The following is a 17,914-nucleotide window of genomic DNA, read 5'->3' on the forward strand; positions in this document are numbered from 1 at the left end:
CGACTGTTTTTCCAAAGGCCAGAAGAGGGCACCATGATAAACCCAACAATCTCGAATTTTGAAGGTAGATACTTCTCTGAAAAACGGGGTTTGGGGCTGTTTCATGTGAAATCTTTTTACATGTTAAACACTTGAGAAGGACATAATTAAAAACAAGAAATTAGTTAGGAAACAAATCTTCCACTGTTTGCACTAGCTGCCATCTGTGTAACTTCTGAAAGCCCAGGAGTGCAGGTTTCTGAGCTGTTGGGCAGTGTAGCTGCTCATATTTAAACACGTGAATAGCAGCATTTTCAATCAGGTCTGTAGGAAAGTCAGATCCTGGAGATCCGGATCCTTTATTTCTTGGAGGGAATAAAGACATGTATGAGCTTGGCTTTGCAAGGTTGGACCCACATGCATCTATTCATGTCATCATTAATGATGCGTGTTTCTACACTAGTGGCTTACAATTCTGTAGTTGTTGGTTTTAATTTCTTTTATTTTTACTTTAAAATTGTGAGGCTTTTTTGCTAGGGCTTTTTCTTTTATTTCTCCATAAGGAAAACATTTTCAGGTTTGTATGTGTGTTATCTGTGCATGATAATAGAGATATATAATGTGATACCACATAAGGATTTAATAAATGTCAAAACTAAGTACTTGATGGTTTTATCAAATTAAGCATACAATGAGTAATGCATGCTTTGGAAGCACATACTAGAAAATTTAATAAGTAAAACAGTATTTACGTTCTGCTCGTATTTATTAGTTATAAACATTTTTTGATACTCTGGTTTACCAGGGCGTAAGAATCCATCCTAAGATACTACAGATACAAATGCTGGCAGCAAATTTCGCAAACTTTAACGGGGAATTAGTAGAGTTTCACTACCAGCTCCCAGAATTACTTTTTTAAATTTTTGTTTCTTAAGCTCCCCTGACCCAGCTGTTGGTTGTATGAGCAATCCTAACTTTCCTGTAAGTCTTGTATTCCAACTTGCATCCTGCCTTGCTTCCTTCAAGCCCTGCTGCCTGCCCAGAGCCCCAGTGCAGGGGGCTCGCTTCTTGTAGAGCCATGGATGGGGCCGGATCCCTGTCGGACAGGAGGGATCTCCTGAAGACGTCGTGAATGCTGAAGGTTTCCTGATAGGGTAGGTGTCTTGCTGTGCCTTGTGAGAACACCTTTCACTCCTGAAGCCTGCTAATGATCCTGTCTCTGGCTGTGCCATTGTGGCACTTCCCTTGCTCTAAGTTACCACGTGGCAGCGGGTGGATGGGATGGTACAGGAGAAAAACCATGGCTGTGTGCTGCTGGAGCATGCTGTGCCAATGCAAGGGTGTGAAGAAGGGGCCAGATGGCTGAATATTTTATGTAAGACTTGATAGACACCTTTCAGGTCAAAATATGGTATACATGTTTTTTGTAAATGTCAGCTCTGCACAGAGTGTAGTTTCAGAAGCCCTTTCTCTTTGATGACCACCTTTTCTGATTGCTCATTTATCCTCTGTGTGGGATGGTGTGAGACTCTGCTTTTGCCAAGGCCTGTTTGGCCTCCAAATAGAAATTAAATCTGAAAAAAAATCCAAACTAAAACAACTCCCCTCCTCAAAAAAAAAAAAACAAAAACAACAAAACAAAAGCAAAAATAACCCAAAAACCCAAGACAGAAGGCAGCAGAGGATCTGCTACACCACGGGCCTCTGTTCTGCATGCACTAAACAGAAAAGGCTCCTGAAATATTTCCATCCTGGTGGCACCATTTGTGCCAGCAGGGCACTGCTGGTGGGGAGGTGAGACTGGAGAAAGGCTTTGGCATCCATCAGGAAGGGTGGGAAGGCATTGTGTGAGGCCGTGGTGTGAAGTGGGAAGTGCCATCAGTGGGGAAAGGCGAAGGCACAGTGCATGACAGCAGCTGCAATGCATCTGTGAGGAGTGCCAGAGGGCTTGGTGTGGTTGGATGGCTGAGAGTGCTTCCAAGAGTCCATGGAGCTTGGGAGATGCAGGAAGGCCTCTGCAGTGAGGGGCTGCCTTTCAGCTGAGCCCATCCTGCAGGATTTGTGGGAGCCTGCAGATCTGAACCCCATGTTTTGCAAGGCTGGGATGTTGTGACCAAACCCAAAGGTGTCTCCAGAAAGTGCTTGTTGCTGAAGGGTGAGGAATGCAGCTGGATGTGCTCACCATGAGGCTCCCTTTCCTCCCCTCCCCATGCTGGGTGAAAGCTGCTACTTCAGGGGTGAGAGGATGGCTTTATTCTGGGGGTCTGCAAGGGCTCAGGACTGGGTGTGTTAGAGGTGGCACAGGCAGGCGTCTGATCCTGAGGATGTTGTGCTGGTGCCCGGAGGAATAGCCATGTCTGTCGAGGTGAAGTGCCCTCACCATGTCATCCCGGTGAAAGACCTGGCCCTTGGGCTCCTGTGCTTCTCTCAGCCTCACATGGTGAGGGTCTGACTTGCCCATGAGGGTCACCTTTCTGCAGAGACTGTGTGCCAGGGGATGCCAGACACTGCCGACGGGTGAGTTGCACATTGGTGGGGGAGCAGCTCCACCTGTGCAGGGACCTGGGGAGTCACCAGGCCAAGGGGACTCTTCTTCACCCCTATGTTCCCTCTTTTCATCCTTCTCACTCTGCTCCTGCGCTCCAGCCAAAGCTCTGCTCAGTTGTTGGGGTTTTTCTTTTTATATTGGAGAAAAATTATATGCTTGTTTTCCTTTTGTTTGCCAAATGCTCCTGACCCATATTCTGTTGTGCAGAATTTGACTTTACACATATGATTTCTTTTTCATTCAATTGTCCTTTTCATCTGTCTTTTCTAGAAACTAGAAATCTTCCCAGTTACAGACTTGTCTGAGGGAGTTCTCCCACAGCTTTTTTACATCTTAAAATCATGAAATAAGCTGACACACAGGATATATATCAGGGATATATATATCAGGACAGAGAAGGAAGGCTTTCCTTTCCCCTAGCAAAGCTATGTGACTGGCTCAGGACCACCAGTGACTCCTGACTTGCCCCATCATGTTGGCTGACCACTAGGTGCCTACAAGGGATGTTTATCTGCCAGGGAGGCCATGCTGTGGCCAGACCCTTCGAGGGAGCCCATTCTCTGCTGCAGCTGGCCATCATGAGCCCAGAAAAGTATCCATCCCCATCTTTAGACTGGAACAGAAACCAACTTAGGCATATAGTGACAAATCTGCAGCTAAAACCTAGATTCTTGCTTCTTCCGTATAACTTGTCTCAACAAACAATTCTTTTCTTGAAAATAGGTTTTACCCCTAGGTTAGGCACAGAGTAAATTGAGCTCTGCATATCACTTGCTTTCAAAAACAAATGGCAACACATTTAGCCTAAAGATCTGCTTTCCCTTTTAATGTCAGTGTAAGTTGGTGGGCAACAACACCCAGGATAAGAAGCGTGTGTGTGTCGTGCAGCATGATGTGGTGACTTGCATTTGGGGTTGACCTGGAGTTACTTTCCCCGCATCCTTGTTTATGATTTTCTTGGCTCTGCAAGCACCATTTCTTCCTTAGCTCTACAGCTGCTGAAAGTAACCACACTAAATTAATGGCTTATATTTGGATTCAACCGTTAAACTTGCATTGGTCACTCCAAACAAGGCATGCTGAAACAACTGCACATTTAAGGCTTAAGTGAGATTCCTCAAGGTTTCTTTTTGGTAGTTGTTGGACAGATGATGCTGATTGTGCAAGCATTTGCTTGTTCTTAGAGCAGTGTTTTCTTGGACCAGGGTCAGCTGCAACTCAGGAAGGGTAGAAAGGTGCCCGTGTCCTTGATGAGCAGTCCCTCTGAAGGCTTGAACACTGGACTTGTGGGCTATCTGTGGAGGACATTTGGTGAGCAGACTCTGTACCAGGTCTGGGAGAGGTGAAGGCAGCATGTCAAGGCTATTTCTGCAGATAACCTCACCTCATGAGCACTCTGAGCAGTGCTTACTTCAGGGCCAGAAGAGGAAGCGGAGCAGTGATGCTGCAAACCCCTTTAAATATGTTATTTTAAAGAGTCTGACAGATGGGTATCAGCCCATGTTTATTTCTCTGCTCTCTGAGGTACCATGTTAAAGGAAAACAATGGAAAATGTATGTGACCCAGGGCTCTGGTTAATGCCTGGGCTGTTGGGCTTGGATTAATGCCTGGGACCAGTTAGTCTAAGACACTCGATGGGATGCATGTTGGGGTGTGTGCATGTGTGTCTTTCAATTTAGGAAGATAAAAATGAAAAATGCATGTCAAAGCAAGAGTTAGACTCCTGACTGTGCTGGGAATGTGTACATGAACCATCAGCTGGGTATGCTGTGAAGTACCTTTGAAGGTAAAGTCATGGTGGAAATCAAAGCAGCCTGAAAATAAAACCAGTGGGGAAGTTGCCGTAAAGCACCTTAAAGTAGTGCCTCTGTTTTAGACATGCTGCCTCCTACAAATTAGACAGAAGAAAAGCAATGCACTCAGGACATGTGAGGTGCTACTGATATTCTTAGAACAAGAGGCATGGTACCAACTCCTGTTTAAATGTTGCAGAGCTGTAACACTCTGAGTTGATACATATTTACTTTTGCTTTAATCTGCTTCTCTTTCTTCTCCCTTTGTTTCTTTACCACGTTTTTGCTGGTTTAGACTTGTCTTGGGGAGTTCTCCTAGCACATGCTTTTAGCAGTCCTAAAATCATAAAACTTGTGGGAAGGGCAAACAAGGAGCAATGATTCACCATGTCTCACCATACAAGAGCCATGGCTGAAGCAGTCAAGGGAGGCTGGGCTTTTCTGCACTACACATAACTAAATACAAGTCACTGTCATGGGATGTTACAGTCTAAAAATACACCTATATTGAAAAAAAGATTAGTTGTACACACACAGAGGTGGAGGTTAGTAAAATTATGACCTGACTGTAGTTTATGGGGCAGAATGCCCTTACACCAGTAGGTGTTGGAAGCTTGGGAAGAAATCCAACAGGAAACATTACTGTATATTCAATATGGGTTTTCTTATATAACCTTTAATTAATCATCTTATCCTGGGAGACAGAATATCACATTAAAGGGACCTATGGTATAGGCTCTTCCTATGCCAAAGGAAATTCCCTTCCTTGGGGTCCAGTTTGTTCAAGCCTCACAAAATCGATTTGTAATCCTTTCGTCTTTTAGAGGTTCAAAATTTTCATGTCTCAAAGCTTTCCTCTCACAAGTTTTGTGACACTCTCTGCTTGGGGGATGAGCTGGAGGCAGGACAATGTGAGGGCTGCACCAAAAATGTTTCTACTCGAGCCTATTGCCCAAAGACACTCAGACCTTTCCATCCCTGAGACAGCATCTACACGATGCTTCCTACGGTCAGCACCGAACTTCCTGATCTGAGGCATTGCCATGGGAGAGCCTCTCTCAGCTGAGCCAATACCATGCCTTTTAAATTCTCAGTGAGTGACCTGAAGTAATAAGGGATTAACTTCAACTAAATGCCTGCAAATTGTATGCAATTTAATTAAATTTTCTCCCAGTATTTTTTGAATAGTTGAACTCTGTTTAAATGGCATCTTTCCCTAAATCTCTGCAACATGCAATCCTGACAAGGCCTTTTCTATTACGTGTAAAATGAAGCATTTTTTAGTGAAGTAGTTAGCCCTGCAGTTTATGCACAAGGTGTTTTGTTTTTGTTTTGGAGTCATTCCAGTACTGTGCAGATGTTGGAAGGTACATTTGTACTGTTATTTAAAGAGCATTCAGTTCTCCACCAGTGGTGCCCTGAACTAAGTTGATGTCTCTGGCGTGCAAAAATGACATTATCCTGTCTAAGATCTTTCAGCCAAGAGAGTTGTAATGCTGCTTCTATATGTGGATACTCTTGTGGGGGCTGCTGGGGAGTCCCTCATGTGTCTCCCCTGATTGACAAACACTGGACACAGAAGGATTATAGTAATTGTTTCTGGAGGGTGATTTTACCAGAAACCACAAGCTCAGTTACCTTCTGAGCTCACTGCCAATATACAGAAGGAAGCTCTCCCCAGCTGGCCATGCATTCATCTGTTTTTTGGTCTGATGGTTTTCTTTTCAGGCCTTCTCCCTTTCTTTCCTGAAAGAGGAAAAACCCCATCAAAAAAACCAAACCAAACCAAAAGAAATAGGTTAAGAATCAAAACCACAAAACACAGAAATTGTTAATGAGGAGCTGTGCTCTGCCCTCTTTCCCCCCTCCCCTGGGATAACTGAGGTTTGAAATGGCTCATCAAGGAGCCAGACAAGCAGTAGAGGAAGTGATGGGGTGGGAGGACAGGAGAATAGGGTCAACCCTTTTGGTGACAGAACTAATCTAACACACCAGCACAGCCCATCTCATGTCCAGTGGGGGCAAAATTCAATGCTAATGCCTGTGGAGTGGAAACTTTCTTCTTTACCTTTACTGCTGAATTTGCAGGACATCCCTATATGTAATTTTAGTTTTAAGGAAAATTTTCTGTCTTTCTGCTCAGAGTGGTTTGGAAGCAAACCATTTAACTTGAACACTATTACTCTTTGCAGCTCCAGGATAGTGTGGGTGAGTTATGCAGAGCCAGAATGACTGTGTCTCCATGGCACAGTGGCTCGGCAGCTGGTTTGTTTGAAAGCTCTTCCACACAAATTTCTTGTCTCCACAAGGCATAAGTCGCTAAATCTGCACTGCTCTGAAATCAAAACCAAATAGGAAATCTCCTTCTTGCAATTAAGGCCCCATCTATATGGCTTATACCATCTGTAATCAGTGCATCTGTAATCAGTGCATCTGCTGTAGAGCAGAGGTTCTCATTCTTGAGTATTGGTTTCCTACCACTCAACCAAGGGACAGGTGGTATTTTTCTCACTGACTTGGAGGTAAGGAGATGATGGCCTTGTCCCACAGCTTCCAAGAGATAATGGTGGTGTTCATGAGTGAGGCTGGACATCTCTGGGACACCAGGCTGCAGGGCAGGCAATCACCACAGCAATTCAGTCACTGCAGAAATTCTGTGGACATTGCAGATTTGTGGGTAGTTTCAGCAGCTTGTTTCCTTGTAAGTTCTTCTCATACTCACTGTTGAGCCTAAAATCCCACAGATGCAGTTTTTTTGTAGCATTTGGCCCTTTCTTTGCAGTGGATGGAAGTAAATTGTGGATTAGTGCTCAAGGGGATAGGGACAGAGAAAGACATACCTTGCCCTTGAAGATGTATGGTTTTACATTTTAAATAAAATTTTATCTGAATTTACATGTTGTGCGAGTTTGGCACAGAGAATCAGCTTTATCTACCTGATCCATGCTCATTCCTAATCACCAAACTTGACAGCAAATAATCAATGTCATTTAGAAGAAAGTCATACCAAGAGTCTGAATTTTTCTACTGCAAAACCGCTTTTTTCTCCAGTGACACCAGTGGTATAAAACTTACACAGTTGGGAGAGGGTTTCTGTCATACTGGGGTGAATCAGAAATGGAATCCATTTAAATTCCATCCATAGTGCAGATTTTTGTATTATTTTTGTTATGGTTCTAGCGTCAGCCAAGACCCAAGCTGGCTTGGCATAGCACAGTACCAGTAGTGGCCCAAATTTCTAGGTCATCCTGTGCTTTCTGCACAATTTGGAAACTGCAGATTCAAATGTCTAGGACAGGTGAGATGTCTTGCTGTCTGGAGATACTGGTATCTTTCCACAGGTTATAGTAGAAGTCACCACTACCCCTTAAGATAAAAACTTGCCATTCAAATGGCTAGAGTCATGAAGAGACAAATCCCACTCTAGAGGATGTGAAGCCTCAACAGAACTGACTGCTCTGGACTGTGATATAGTGATACATATTTCAGTGGAGGCGGGTTTCTCTGCTCTGAGTGGAGATGAGCCATCTCCATGGATCAGTTACTTAATCCTATTAATATAAACAGAGATTTTTTGTTGTGATGGCACCAATCTTATTCCAGCTGGCATGAAAAGCTGACACTGGTGGGCAGACAAGTCAAGTTAGGAATAGCTACAGGAATTGATTTACCTCTCATGTAAGGCAAAACTATGTGTCACAACAGAGCATCATGCAGAAATACTCAGCTCCCTCTAAATTACACCCGCTTCTCGGGCTGGGCAGTGTGTTCAGCCAGCATGGCTGTACCACTGCTGCCCCCCAAGCCTGAGGCTCTCAAAGACAAACCCAGTATCCCCACTTAGTGCTTCACTGTGCTGTGTTCCTTCAGAGCACAGGCAGATGGGAAGAGGAAGGCTGCGGTGGTGCTGCAAACAGGAAAACCACATCCTCAATCGGGTAAATTGACTTAGTGATTTCTCTCTCAGCTGCATCAGATAAGGGATCTGTCTCCTGCCCACTGACCCTACCATCAGTACCCAAGGCTCACACTATACTGATTTCTTCCAGACTTTCTTTCAAAACTTGCCTTTGTGGGGTTGTTAGTTTGTTGTTGCTCGTAAGAGACAATCTTTTTTTTAATGGTGTGTAAAGATATAAAACGGTCTAAGCTCATATGACTTGTTAATTAAAGTCACAGTCAACAAGTGTAAAATTGTACACAGCCACTCAAAAAGGGGGAGTGTACCAGTCTGTGCAATTCAACATGCATTTTAAATCACATCTATTAATAGCCAACTTGTTTACGGAAACCAGACCAGTAGAGCAGTTTATAACTAATAAAAATTTACAGAAACTCTTTTTGACTTTTTCTTAACAAGCTGGTCTAGGAGCACATCAAAGCTGACACTATTAGCTTGCCTCAAAATTACTGAAAACCACCCACAGTACCTGACTTTCAGTTTTGTTTTTTTTTTGGTGGTGTGTTTCCTAGAAGAAATCTCATGTTTAGTAGAAGTCCAGAGCATTGCTGGTTATGCAGCTTGGCACATAGACAAAGTGTTCTGGGAGTAAATAGGCATTGGCTAACAAAGGCAGTGTCCCATAAGCAGCATCCTCCTCTTCCTTCAGCTGCTACATGGAATTAGAACTTTGTTTGCCTTTGCATGTGGAATTAGAGCTCTGGTTGCAAAGTCTATGAAATAGTTCTGTTTGAGTGTTAACTTTGCAGAATGAAATCTTGTTTTATGGAGGATATATTTGTATGTGTTATAAACAATGCTTCTTTTTCAAAAGAAAAAAATAGCATTACTATTCAAAAGTAGAAAATGACATTATTATTTGCAGTGGAAAATGTCATTGCTGTGCTGATAGCTGTTGACAGGTACTTGTCATGGTTGTGTGCTGTGATGTGCTAATTATTCTGAAGTTCAATCAGATGGCATTTTGTGTTTTTATTTCAGCTGTAAAAACACGGTATTTGTGACATGTTGACAAGTGCGTGTTTAATTGCTCTGTAGATATCTTCCAAGCTCATGTGCTTTCTACTCACTTTGTGGAGAAAGGTGCGTAATTAGCTCTCAGGCTACAGGGTATGTTGCTCATTATTGTATTTTCATTTCCTATGCAGTGATAAATCCAGAGTGGTGATAAATATGAAAACCCATCTTTGATGCTGAATGTTACCTCAACTGGATTGCGAAGGCGGAGAGTCATGGTTGATTTTGCAAATCAAGATCATGAACCACCCATGGTAAGAGTTTCTTTCCCTGCTCAGCTTCTCTCTGCCTCACTTCCCTTCACAGATCTAGAGTCAAAAAGAAAAGGATTCAAATTAATCAGATGTTTAAAATGTCACCATCAATCTCAGGGACAGAATCTTATATCTGTTGTCTTCCTTGCTTGTTTCTTTGTGACTGTGCTCATTCATTTCGTCGGTGTCAGGGGTATGGTGTTCAGTGATGAAACAAGCCAAACATTACAAGTGCTCCAGTCCAGCTGAAAGCAAATTAATTGGGCAGATGAAGCCCAAATGTTTTTTTTCCCTGAAATCAAGGGGGTCTGGATCTAAATACCACAGCTGTTGACTCTGAAGGTACAAAATGTACATTCCCTTTTAGACATGAATGTTGTCCCTTGTAGATGAATGGGATAGATGTTTTCTCCATGGTATATGAGCTCTTAGTCTGCAGCTGTGCAGGCCTGGATTCAGTGACTCTGAAACTACTTTCGGGTCCTGCCTCTTATGGACCTGCCCATGGAAAGGAGACAATTGACAAAAGACTGAACTCAATGGGAAAGTTACTCCCAGTTTTCACTGATGCTGAAAGCTGTCATGTTGAATCTTAGCAAGGAGAGCTTTGAATAAACCTACTAACCAGGATGAGATTTAGGAGAAAAAAGCATCAAGACTACTTACCCTTCCTCCCTTGCAAGCACAATCTTCAGTTGCTGCTCATATCAGGAAGAAGATGAAGACAATGGTCTTTGGGTGCACATATGCATTAGGTTGGCATTAATCGGGATTCATTACATGCAGTTGTACAGAAATTATAATTGTAACTCTTGGGCTTGTTGTTTTGTTTGGGGTTTTTCTTTTTCCCAAATACATTATATTGATTGTTTTAAAGAAAGACACACAAATCTCTTCCCTTGCTTAGAAAATAGTTTAAGTGTAAATTAGGTTAATTTTTTGTTTCCTACTTGATTAGCAGAGCACCTAACCAGACCCAGGAGTATTCAGGCTCATAGGCACTTGAGGGCAGCCAGAAAGCTACAGCTCTGCAGCCTGGCTTGGTTTTGTCCTTTCAGAAACTGTCTAGAATGGAAGCATCATTGTCCCTTGCAAAGGGATTCATACTTGTTGACAAGCTACATGACAGGGATAAATGATGAGCTGGTGGTAAAAATCATTCTTGTGGCCTTTCCTACTTGATATGGAAGAACCATGTATGTGGTTATAACTCAAAGAACTTTCTTCTGCTCTCCTTCCCTGTACTGCCATCCCCTCTTGGCTTGGCCAGCTGCTCTCTGGGATCTACCTGCCTCTCCCTCTCTGTCACAAGAAGAGTTTAAACCTGCCTGTTTGAAAGGGAGTCTGGTTTGGTATGGCTATGTGAAGGTGGAAGCAGGAGCTTGCCTTATGTTTCTTGTGTGGTGTTCCATGATACAGTATTAACAATATTAGGGTAATTTTAATGTTGAAATGCAGTTCTGACTCATTAATTCTTGCTATATTTAGAAATTCAGAACAGACAAAGTGTTCGAAAGATCAGTCAATCAAGCTGTTCTCTTCTCTCTCTTCCCCTTTAACCTTATAATTCCCTGCCTTTCCTTGGCTAAACCCTTTATGCTCTAAGCAAGCTGGGAAGCAAAACAGGAACTCATCTGAAAGGGACAGTCTTTCAGCCTAAATTTCAGTATGCCTTCCCTGTAACTTGAGCTGGGGGAGGAACAGATCTGCTATTCAGGTTACAGGCTTATGCAACATCACAGTAAGCTTGCCATGATCCTTCAACAAAGAGTAGGCAGCCATAGTTTAATATTTACAGCCTATATAAAAGTACAGGGGAAATAATTTAATTAAAAACACAGCAAAGGAAAAATAGGACATATTTCTCCTGTTCCCTTCTTTACTGGTGCAAAGACCAGCCACTGTGGTATGAGAGATGCCCTGATCTGAGCCTTCTGCTTTTCTTTTGAAATTACCATAAAGCTGTCCTGTGCTCCTTTTCTGCCTCCTAATGCTATTTCTTTAAAAAAGGTTTTCTCCTTACAAGTCAAATGGTTTTGATATGTAGGCTTTTACACTGGTACCTGAGGGAAAATGCATTTATTTGTTTTCATACACTGATATATTGGCTATGATCATATTTTGGATATACAGTCTATTCCCTGCTTCCCCCTGCACTGTGACAATTTTTGAGTATAATAGCTAGTGAAATGAGTATCTTGTGGTAGTATCAGGAAACATGAAAATAATTAGCAGTGCAATTGCCGTGACTCTCATGTGGCCTGTGGAGTTTAATATTTTTAGCTTGTTCAAAACTCTTTTATAGACTTGGTTGACTGTACATAAGTACATTTGCCTGTACTTATTAGGCAAATGAAACAGAAACTCTTGTCATCTGTACAAGAATGACGTTTTCCCTTCTCTCCAGGTTGGTGGAAGGTAGCCAGTTCAGGAGCTGTGGACTTTTGCATATCTGTATTTTGCATTAAATTTGTTTATTCCTATAAGCTCGTAGGTGTCCAGTGTCGTTCTTCTGAGCAGCACTGTGCATGAAAACAGACAGGCAAAGGTTCCCAAGTTTCCATATACAGGTACACACAGAGCCAGAGCAGGCAAACAAGCTTGGGATTAATAAAGACTTATCTTGAATTTGCTGCAAGAGAAGAAAATATTACTGCTGTGTCAGAGAGCTCAAGGGGACCTGCCACACCCTGGAGATGGCAGGACCTCAAAAATAGATAAATTGAAGTTTGTGTTGCTACAGCTTGTGCTATACCTGTTCTGCATATGAATGGAAAGCTTGAGTCCCTGCCCTTATAATTTTGGCACCCTCCTTGCATTTAAATATTACTTTGTCAAGCCTTTCAGCTTTTTAAAATATAGCGATTGCTGTTCTCCAAGTGGCTAAGGGATATGGGGGGTGAGATGTCTCTTCCAACCAGTTTTTGTGTCAGTATTTTGAGGCTGTACTGGCACAAGCACTGATAAATATTTGTTTTTTTTTCAGAAGTAGACTCCTGGTTATGGTCTTTCTCTTGTCCTTGCTGGAGTGTTTAAGGAGGAGTCAGTGAATGAGGAGTCAATCTGGCCTTTGTGGTTATGGCCTGGCCACCCTTATGCTACGAGGATTCAGCTGTCCAGTGATGCAGTAGATGCTCTCCAGCCCTGAAAACCATCACATCTCTTACAAATGACTCGTACCAACCATCCAATATGCAAGCTGGCTCTTTCAAAAAAGACTGAAGGTAAGGGCATTACCAATATTCTAAATTGATAATATTCAGTTTGTTGGTTTCATTGAAAGTGAAATAACCTACATGGTCAGTCCTTGGCTATATACAGTTCACTGGAGATATTTCTGGTGTTCTGAATCTGGCAAATTTGCATTATATTCTCTCCCATAAATAATTGTTCTGTAACAAGTCAGGGTAGTTACAAATGTGTGCTCATATGTTTACAGTGTTTCCCTACAGAAGATTAGGAGACCTCACATATTTGTAGTCAAGGCTGTAATACTTTCCTTCCTCATAAATATTTTATATAAGTTTGCTTAATGGGTGCATCGGTTACTTTTATCCATATTCTCTTAACTCAGGCTTAACAAAAAAGGTCTTCATTGACTCAGGTCGAGAAAGCATTTACCATATGAGCAACATTTATTATATGAAGCAATTTGAGGTCCATCCTTGCTTTGTCAAGAAACACATTCAAACTGCTTAAGGGGTCTGGAAGATAATCCATCTGTATCTCACCATGCACATACTGAAGCAGAAAGGTGAACTCAGTGGTGGCTGTGGTTTGTAGGCAGCTATACATTTAAGAGTTCACATCTAGATCCTCCTATCCTAAGTCCTTGTAATACAGCAACCCCAGAAATGCCTTCTTCAACAGAATTATTAATGGAAAAACCCAACCACAGCTGCAGTCGTAACTGTGGATTAATGGGAGGTTCCTAAAAAAATGTTATTGAGGCCTAGAGTTTTCTGCTGTGAAATCCAGGCATGGTTAGGGATTGGGTGAAAGAAATGCAGTTAAGCCTGAATTAAGCATGGGCTTTCTCAGAGGGTCATCCAGCTGTTGTCAGTGAATCAACACCAGAGCAGATTTTAAAGTAGTTGGATTGCATTTAATTAGGAGCTGATTGTTGCAATATTCACAATTAACTTCTTCTGATCCCATTGTTCAATAAAAATATCAGCTGCACTCATGGTAATGTCAATGTAACATGTTGTTGGTTAGCGATATGAGGCCTGATTTTAATTCATTTTTTTCAACTTTCATGATTCCGCTAGTCAAAAACAAAACAAAGTTGTAATTATTGGGATACAAGGTTCTTTGCATTGATATAATTTATTTCTCCACATACAGTAAAGATCAACTAAGTGAGGATTAGCTACCTAAAAGATGAATCAAAGGATAGAGTTACAAAGACACTGTGATCTTTTGGATTAGATTACTGAACAGGTTCAAACCAAGTGGTAATGGTTTTATCAATGAGGTTAAAACGTGTATTACTGTTAATGAAGGTAGCTGGGATCCTTTCAGTCACACCAGTACGTGATGTACCTGTCAGAATTATTGGGACAAAGATTTGTACTTCAGATGGGGATTCATCTCCCCTTGCTTCAGGTATCTAAAAATGTGCTTCTGATCAGGGTTAAGCATCAGGCTCCCCTCTGCAGTTGATGCAGAGAAAGGGTGAGAGGTGACAATTCCACAGTTCTGAATTCTGATAATTGTAAATGTCTTACAAAGGACAATTCTTCCCACTTTCCTCAGACAGATGTCTTCAAACAGACTGGTGGATGAGGTGACTTCCCTTGTTCTGCTGATGCAGCTATAGGCAGCTTCTTGGAATCTGCCCCAAATATAGGCTAAGTTTGATAAACAGCTCAACTATACCATTAAGCAATCTTTGGACTGCCTGTCTCAGGCATGAACAACGTCTCAGGCTCTTGAGGCAGGATGACACTTGTGCTGACCTTTTACAAAGTCACTGTTCATGGTATTGGGCACTGAGTGCCTTGAGCATCACTTTAGAGAGCTGGCCCCATCAGTGAGGGTCAGTAGCACATCCACATCTCTGCATACTTAATCTAATTCAGGATGCTCAGAAATGACAGTGAGGAAAGTCACGTACCTGTTCCCTGGTGTAGGAGATGGGGAACTAGATTGTGTCTTTTGCTTTCTCTTCTCATCTTCCCACCCTACACACTCGACTGATGCTGAATACAACCCATCCCTTGGGGAATGTAACTTTCATTTTTAGTAGGGAAATGGTCTTGCAATCATAAAAAATTGATGGCTGTCTGAGGCAGAAATTAATCTTACTTGAGAACTGCATCATTAACCTACAGCACAACGTACACATTACGGACACTTATAAATGGGAGAGACTGCAGACTTCAGTTTCTAATTTCCTTCTTGCAGAGGCTCATAAAAATCAAAGGGAAAACACTGCTTTTGACATGTTGCCCTGCCAGACCTCTCCACTTCTGCAGTTCCTTTCAGAAGAAGGTTGGTTCTCTGTGGCCACGCCAGGCGACTGGGACAGAAGAGAGATTTTTTTGCTGTTCCTTTGTCAGGTGGGTGACTTTGGCATCTCTGTAGTGATGCCAGATGTTGTGAGATGTACCTATCACCACGTGCAGCAGCCCAGAGCTGGGTGCAAGCAGTCTGTAAGGCTCAGTGGGGTGAACAGCTGGGAAATTAGGCATGAAATGCTCAGCCTGTCAAGCTCCGATCACCAGATATCTTGACTGGCCCTGGACACCCAGGAAAATACTGCTTCTCACCCTTCAAAAGTTTCTGAGATGCTATTCAACTGGGACGTTGTATTTCCTGTCTGACCCTCTCAGCCCTCAGAGAGGGCATTTGCCAACTCGACCACCTCAGTCAAATCACTTTGTGAGTGGCACCCATGATGTGACCTGAAACAGTAGGTGTGTCCTGAGCCTCAGGTGAGGTCATGTAATTAAGAATGGGAACAAAAGGTGGGGGACATCCAACACAATGTTGGGTTTTCCCTGCATCACATTTACTGTAAGCAGTGGTTTAATATCTTCACCCACAGCAGCAAGCCCACACACGTGTGTCCAGAAGCACCAGGTGCTCTGTTCAAGTCACAAAGACTTGCTCTACATGGATTTCCTAGGTCAAGACAAATCTGTTTCCCTGTGATGGCCATTGTTATCCCTGTCTTGATGTTTCATTTCTTCATCTGTGAAAGAAGAGCAACAGCTTTTCCTTCACCTTTTTGTTCACACTAAACAAATGTTATCATTTATACATTATGTAAACTTTATGTTAAGCTGATAACAAATGAGTGACTTTAGACCAATTTGCTCTAGTCAATGACTGAGACATGCTTCTTGTTAAAAATTGGTAAACTTTTCTGTAAGGTATTTTGAGTTTAGGCTTTTTATGAGCAACACATAAACAAGACTGTTTCTGTGTATTTCAAGTGAAAGGCATCAGTTTAAAAAAAAAAATCACCATTTCATACATCCCAGTTCTTGGATGTTTTCAATCCATTTCAGTAGTACAATAGCAGAGACGTGGCTAAATTTGTCCAACTATGAATGCTCCCTGACATGACTCCATAGCTTTGAATGGGACTAGAAGGTCACAGCTAGCAACCTGACTCTTGGTTACTCCTAAATACAGGGGAGTAAGGGTTACTTTAGAGGAATCTTGCAAGTTAGAGATAAAAATGGAAAAGATTCCAGTCTGTGGCAAAAGAGGAGTTTTATTACAGCTGGGTACCTTAAGCAGCACAATTTGTCATCTTCCACCTATTTTTCAGAGACAGTGACATTGGTTGGAACTGTAAAGAGTGAAAAGCAGTAGCTGAAAGCTTGCTGTCAACAAACATCTTGTTGATCTGTGTGCATGTGTCATTTACATATAACCTCAGAGGTGTTTCCTGATAAGGCACAATCTGCTTGCTGCTCTTGTAGTTTAAAAATGATGGCAAGAGTACTCTGGTTATGCTGTATCCTTACATGTTTTTAAAACACATAGGTGAGTGGACCAAAAAAATTTTTCCAGGGTCTGTTGAGAGCTTGTAATTGAATGTCTTATTTCTCAAGCATACTCCTAAAATTTCCATTCCTCCTTGTACATTCACTTTGGAAATTAATTTGGTACAGAAGGGTTATTCTTGGCAAAACAGAAATTTGTCTTTGGGAAGTTTCATAGTGCAATCAGTCACTAAAACCAGACTTTGCTGTCCCAGCAGCATACCTGTAAACAACTGGCAGTGAATAGAGAGCTTAGAAATATCCCTCTTCCTAGTTTTTATTTTTTGTTTAGAAAACAAACAAACTGGAAAGATTTCTTTGCTCAGGAAAGGAGAGGACTGAAAGTTCTAGTGATGGCTGAGCTTAGCACTGGTAGGAAACACGTTAATTACATTCAGTTCTACTAAGCCCGGTGTACCTGATGTACAGAAGCCTGCTATTTAGCTGGACCACGCCTAAGCTCTAGGATAAATGTATTTTCCTTACACCCCCAGCTTGCCCTCTTTAACTGCTGACACTACATGTTAAAGGAAGAATCCTACAAGGCTGTGCGTGCCAGTAAACAGAGAACATTTTGGGCCCTAGGTCCACCCAAGAGTCCTCAAAAGCTCTGAGTGTTGGATTCAGCGTTTGGCTGGACCCACGTGTCAGCACCAGTGCTGTTTGGGGCTTGTTTCTTTGGGAGAGTCACCGTGAAAGAAAGCAAGGCTGTGAACTTGCAGCAACCACTTTGTTCTGCGCTCACTTGCTGTGCAAGCACTCTGTGTGCTCTGCGTGTGGGAGGCAGGTTACTCTGCTCCTCGTTCACTTCCAGCACAACCATGTCGGGAGTTAATACACTGTGCACTGTAATGCACTGTCTTGCTTGCTGCACACAAACTTCTTTGGAGGTGTTCTGAAGGTGATATGCTTATCGTCTGCCAGGGCTGAAGCGCCTGTTTCCAGCATGTGCTTGTCAGGAACATTCTGGAGTCCTGCTGTGTGCTGGAAGGTCGTGAGGACTACAATAACGCAAACTGCAGTGGGTGACTAGGGCTTTTCTCCCAGGCTGGACACTGACCTGCTGAGTGACTGTGGACTGTCATCTCATCCTGCCCCTTTACCTTGCTTTGTCTTGATCTATTGTGTCTATTTAGCTCTTAAGTACTGTAAGGAATAATAAATATTTTTAATCAAGTAATTGCGAACAGTGAAAAATATTTTTCAATTTGTTAGTAAGGGAGGTCATGAGAGATTTCCCCTTTGGAGCAAACTATATTATTTTTACCTATATATTATTATAGCTCTATATATGCATCAGAAATGGACTCAGCCACTTGCAGGTTAGTGTCAAAGCTGTGCTGGGAAGACATGTCACATG

This window comes from Manacus vitellinus, unplaced genomic scaffold (genome assembly GCF_001715985.3).
Source record: "Manacus vitellinus isolate BGI_N305 unplaced genomic scaffold, ASM171598v3 scaffold_5_pilon, whole genome shotgun sequence".
NCBI lineage: Eukaryota > Metazoa > Chordata > Aves > Passeriformes > Pipridae > Manacus > Manacus vitellinus.